This window comes from Canis lupus, chromosome 9 (assembly GCF_003254725.2).
Source record: "Canis lupus dingo isolate Sandy chromosome 9, ASM325472v2, whole genome shotgun sequence".
NCBI classification, from domain to species: Eukaryota; Metazoa; Chordata; class Mammalia; order Carnivora; family Canidae; genus Canis; species Canis lupus.
Window position 1 is genome coordinate 34171473 of NC_064251.1, and position 5686 is coordinate 34177158.

A 5686-nucleotide genomic window follows, 5' to 3' on the forward strand; every position below is an offset into this window, starting at 1 on the left:
AGAGAAGAGCCAGCCCTCCCCTCCCCCTTGCCGTCTTCTCCACCCACCAATAGGAAGTCGGCTGCTGGTTTCTATGGTGATGGCGCTGGACTGGTGGGCTGGACTGGCAGGCAGGGTCGGGACAGAGGGAAAAGCTGCTTCCTCACGGGATCCCAGCCCAGTACTCCTGACATGTGGCCTCTCGGCCCTCGACCCCACATGCCCCTATACCTTCCTTGTACAGAAGCGAGGGGGCTGCAGACGGTCCTCCCCACATCGGCCCCCGCCCGAGACCAGTAGAGACGGAGACAGGAGGTGGTATGACGGATAGACAGAGCCAGCCATGGAAAAGGATAGGTATAGAAAACATGGGATTCAAGATGAAACAAAGAAAAAGAGAGACCGAGAAATCAAAAAAATGAAAACAGGAAGACAGAAACAGAGACAGAGGTAGAAATTGGCTGAGGGAATTGATTCAGCTTTCTCCGGGCAGACTTCATTTCGGGGGTAACCTGACCAGCCAGGGAGACCATATGGCCTGCTGGGCTGGCTTTGCCCTAAACTGCAAGGAAGTTCATCCTCTGTCTAACCTTAGGCCTTTGTGCTTATGGGAAGATGGCTTTTGGGGACAAGGACATGGGAATTCCCGTACCCACACAAGTCGACCTGTGAGGGTAGGGGCCTAGATGAAGTCCCCAGAGACTGGGGTGTTGGGAGGGGCCTAAGGGAGGCAGCGCCCGCTCCCTCTGAACCTGGAACTAAGTCCATCTGCACCCAAGCCAGCGTCCGCCAAGGTTGGGGGCCCTCGTGTGGCACCCTGGGGAATAGCAGCCACGGAGCCCCTGACTGCGGGCTCCACCCAGGCCCAAGCTGATGGAACTGCCGGGGAGTGCTCAGGGAGGAGGTGGCAGCCTCGCTTCCCTAAAGTAGTGTGTAGATCATGCCATTATTTGCATGCGTGTGTATGGTATGCATGTCTAGAATAGGCATGTATTTGTCTCTGTATACGTGAGAGGCGGCCATTGTATTCGTTTGCATGTGTACACAGAAACGTGTGTGTGCTATTATGTGTCTGAGTCTCATTGGGTATACATGTATGCGTGTTTCTACGTGTGCGCCATTGCTTACATATCTCCTTGCCACAGCATTGCATGCTATTATGTGTATGTGAGGCTAAGACTAGAAGCGTTTAAATTACATGTATGTCACAGTACGTGTGTATGCACGCCGTTCTCTGACATTTCACAATATGTAATGACACATTCTCATTTCACGATATGTAATGACACACTCTCATGCACTCATGTAAATTGGTGTAATGACAATGACATGATTTTATTTGGATCTATGTATCTAGATAATATATGCCACCATGTATCTACTGTATATCTATAATCATGTATGAATGTGTCAGCCTATGTGTGTATGGAACCAATGTGTTTATTATGTGAATATCACTATGTGTGTATTTGTATGCTCTTCTACGTGTAGCACACATCGGATGTGTTTATGGTGTTACATGTGTGTATATTGCATATGTATGTGTCCTGAGTGTGTGTATATCTGTGTGTCATTATTTGACATGCCAAGCATGTCACATGTATATGTCGCTGTACACGTCTGTTGATAGCATATGTGCTGGGGGGGTCCTTGAGTGGAAATGCACATGCATAATGGTGTGTATGTATATTATATATTAGTATTTGTGCTCTTATTTATGTATGAGATGCTTCATGTGTGTGCCATAGTGTATTTATACCCGATTCTTACACTACCAAGGACCCATGGGACTTCCTTAGATAGAACTGGAGATTGGCCACTTTCAGTTTAGGGGTGTGGAAAGCAAGTGGAGGTCAGGGCAGGGCCACAGCTGGGGAAGAGGGTAGGAGGACCCCTCCTAGCCCTGCCCCTCCATGTCCCGCCCCTTTTCCTGGCTTTTCAGGGAGGTCTCAGCACCCTACCCCACCCCCCACCACCCATCCCCTCCTTCCTTCCCAGGCTGGCCAGGCCCAAAGCTCTCTGCAGGTCTCACAGGCAGAGTCAAACCCAGTTCTCTCAAGAGAGTGATTCTCCCTCCCGACCCCTTGGTGTGCCCACCCCACCCGTGTGCCCGCTAAGCCCATTCAGCACCCCCACCCCAGCAACAGAGTCTCAGACGAAACAGAAGCAGAGTCCATTCTTTATTAGTGTTGGGACCCCTGGCGCCCCCCATCCCCCTCCATCTACCCTCCTTTTCAGCCTCTTCCTCGTCCTGGCATCTGTCCGCTTGTGGCCAGGCCGCACGCTGGGGCCTCTGGGGCCTCTCCAAGGCTGGGGCAAGTCCAGCTGTACAGCCCTCCCAGGCCTCTGGGCGGCAGAGGAGCTCGTGCGGCCTTTCCCGGGCTGGCCAGAACCAGGAGGGACGACGCCTCGAGGGACAGTGGAGGCCTTTCAAGGGTCCGGGCGGGGTGGGGAGGGTGCCTGAGGGGCTCACCTGTCACACACGGTCCTGAGCGTGGAGGAAGATGGCGGCGGCGGCGCGGCGGTGTGGTCTCCGAAGCCCACAGTACACTCATCCATAAAGTAGGAAACACTACACCCTCCAGTGCTGTTAGTAGTGCTTTCTACTTTATGGGTGACTGCACTGTCTGTCTGTCCGTCTGTGAGTATTCTTGAGGCCGCCTGCTCCTCTTCCTGACTCCTGCTTTGAGAGCCCCCCCAGCCCTCCCGGGGGCTCCCTAAGACCCTGCCGCGCTGCCCCATGGTCCCCAGAGGGCCTGCACTGGGCCTGTGGGCGGTGACTCAGCATGGCGCCAGTCTTTGCCTCCCCTTCCTTCCTCCCCCCACTTCCTCTTTGGTTCCCTCTTCCCTTCCCCCTGCGGCTCCACCCCATCCCCCCACCTTTGGAAACACTCAGGTAGAGACCATCGCCACTCTGGTTCTGAACCGGGCGCTGACCCCCTGGGTGACCCCTTCCAACCACACTGCCTGCCCTCCAGAGTCCAACTGAGGCAGCCACAGCTTCCTCCCACCCAGGCCTCCATCCGCAGCCTCACCACCCACGGCCCTGACTCCCTCACCACCCAGCAGCTCCCCCGGCAGAAGCCCAAGGCCATCACAACAGAGATGGTGGCCGTGTTGGGTGGAGGGGCCGTTTAGTGCGTCTCGATGACACTGAGTCCCACTTTTCAGCCACCACCCACTCCCTGCCATCCCCACCCTACTTTCTGGCCTTTGTCCCTTGAAATCCAAGACCCCCGCTTTCTTCATCGGGGCCAGGAACCATTTTACCTTCCTTGTCTAGAGGGACGTCAAGGCCCAGGATTTTGAGTAGCTGTTCCGCCACAAAAGCCGAAAGTCGATAGATCTGAGGGTTATGGCACCTCTTTGCCTAGAGCTTTGCTAGTAAGCCTTGGCATCCAGACTCTCAAAGTTCCTCCCCAAAATATCTCCACCCATGCCTACAAGTCAAACCCAAAGCCAAGAGTTGAAGAGCCCTGGTTGGGGCTGAAGTGAAGGTCCAGATCCTTACCTGATGCTGCAAGGCCCAGAGGAGCAAGCCCCGTGCTCCAGGCTTCCAAGTGGGGTTCCCTTCAGGGCGGGCAGGGCTTATAACCCCGAGGCCACGTGGGCCAGATCTCAGGGCGCCCAACGGTCGTGGAGCCCGCCCCCACACCGCAGTGGAGATTAGCGCGCCCCTCCCCTCCCTGGGGAGGACAGACTGACAGGAAACCAGAGACAAGGCTGGGTATTGGCGGGAGGGGTGCTGAAGAGACCATCTCACACGCCCTGGGCAGGTGGCTTCCGGGACCCCAGGCTTGCCCTTCCCCCATGGCACCAAGTTGGGGGGACTGACTCGGGCCCTGAGGGTGACCCTAGGAGATAAGGGCTCCCTGTCAGGGCCTTCAGTGAGTGCCCAGAACACAGGGTCCCCGATGCAGCACAAGGAAAGCCCCACCCCCGAGAAAACTCTCTTCCTTTTGGGACAGCAGTGACATTCAGACCAAGCCATGTGTTGCCTAGAGAGACCACACATGTACAGATGCACGAAGGGAGGTCCAGGCCGGCATATCATGGTACCCTTCACATAGTTGGAGGCCTCAGCACCCCACAAAGCCATCCCAGCCCCCCACCCAGCCTGTGGAAGACCGGCCTGTGCCCGCAGCACAGTACGGAGGTCACGCTCGGGCCAGGTGGGCCTGTTAGCACTAGACTGGATGCTTATGCTTATGCTTCCTGTGAGGCCTGGAGGGCTAGGAGGGCAGGGCAGAGCAGTGGGGGGACCAGGGTCTAGGGAAGGACAGTGGTGCCATTAGGCTTGGAGGAGTGAAGGGGAAAAGACTCCAAGGGGAGGTTCTGGCAGCCACCGGATGTGGGCACGGGGCCCGCCCACCTGCGTGCCACCCCCGCTTTCCCCATGGGGAAGGCAGGAAGCTGCCCATCCCAGGGCCCCGTGCTGGGGGAGGGGAGCACGGTGTGGGGCTGGGTGGGGGCGGGGATGGGCTAGGTCTGGGCCACACATTTTCCCAAAAGTTCTCCAAGCCTCTCAGCGGGCTCATTTCTGGAACCAAGAGGAATAGTTCAGGGGGATGGGAGGGTGGTATGCATGGACCAGCATCACCCACTGGGACTCCTTCCCAGAAGGCCATGGGCCTCTTCTCTGGGTCCCCCATTCAGAGTCAGGCCCTCACAAAGTTCAGGGGACTCTCGGATTCAAGGTCCCAAAGAGGGTTGGCATGCAGTAGGGGCCAGTGGGGAGGGAGATCATCACATGTTCTTTCCTTCAGGAAAGGCGATCCTCAACCTGAGAATTATTGTCCAGGCCGGGTCCATAAATAGGATGGAGAAAAGGAGAACAAGGCCCTTCATCCACTAGGGTCTGAAGAGACAGCAGTGAGGAGGGCAAGCTGGCCAGAAATGGGACAGTGCTCCTTTAACAGACCACCGCTCTCCAGACCCTGGGTGGAGGGGAAGTGGCTGCCCTCCACGATAAGAGGATAAGAATATCAAAGTTGTGCAGTAACCTGAGTTCCTGGACCCCCACCCTTCGGGGCCCCTCCTCCTGGAGCATCTTGCCGTCCCACCACCAGCCTCGGCCTAGAGTGCTCTTGTAGCTATCACCTCAGAGATATTTTGTCCCAGCAAACAAGAGTCACAGACTGGGAGTCAGGGGCCTGGCTTCAGGGCCCAGCTCTACTATAGACTCTCTCCACATGTGACCTGTGGCAAGACAGAACTGAGTGTCCCTCCCAGGGACCCACAGGTCCCTCAACAGTCTCCAACTCAGCCCCATCGCTTCTCGGCCTTTTGGCTAAGATCAAGTGTAGTATCCAACTCAGCCCCTTTCCCGTCCTGGGCCAGGTGGAGGTGTCTCCGATACTGCTCCCTTGTGACCACAGAGGCTGCTTTCCTTTCATGTGTCCCCAGTGCCCATGGCCAAAGACCACCAGTGATGTTTGGTTGGTTGTTTGTTTTAAGAGAGAGACTAAGGCCCAGTCTCTCCACCCCAGAACTTTTGGAGTCAGGAGGTTTCTGGAGGGGCTGAGGCTTATACTGGTTGCCACTCTCAGGCTAGGGTTGAAGAGGGATGGAGCAGAGGTGAGGCCCAGTGTCCCTGGAGCCTGAACTTCTCCCCCCACCCAGCAATGGCTCCCAGCTCCAATGGCCTCAAACCAGGAGAAACAGGACAGGGCCAAAGACAAAATCAAGGACAAGGGGCATGGTCTGA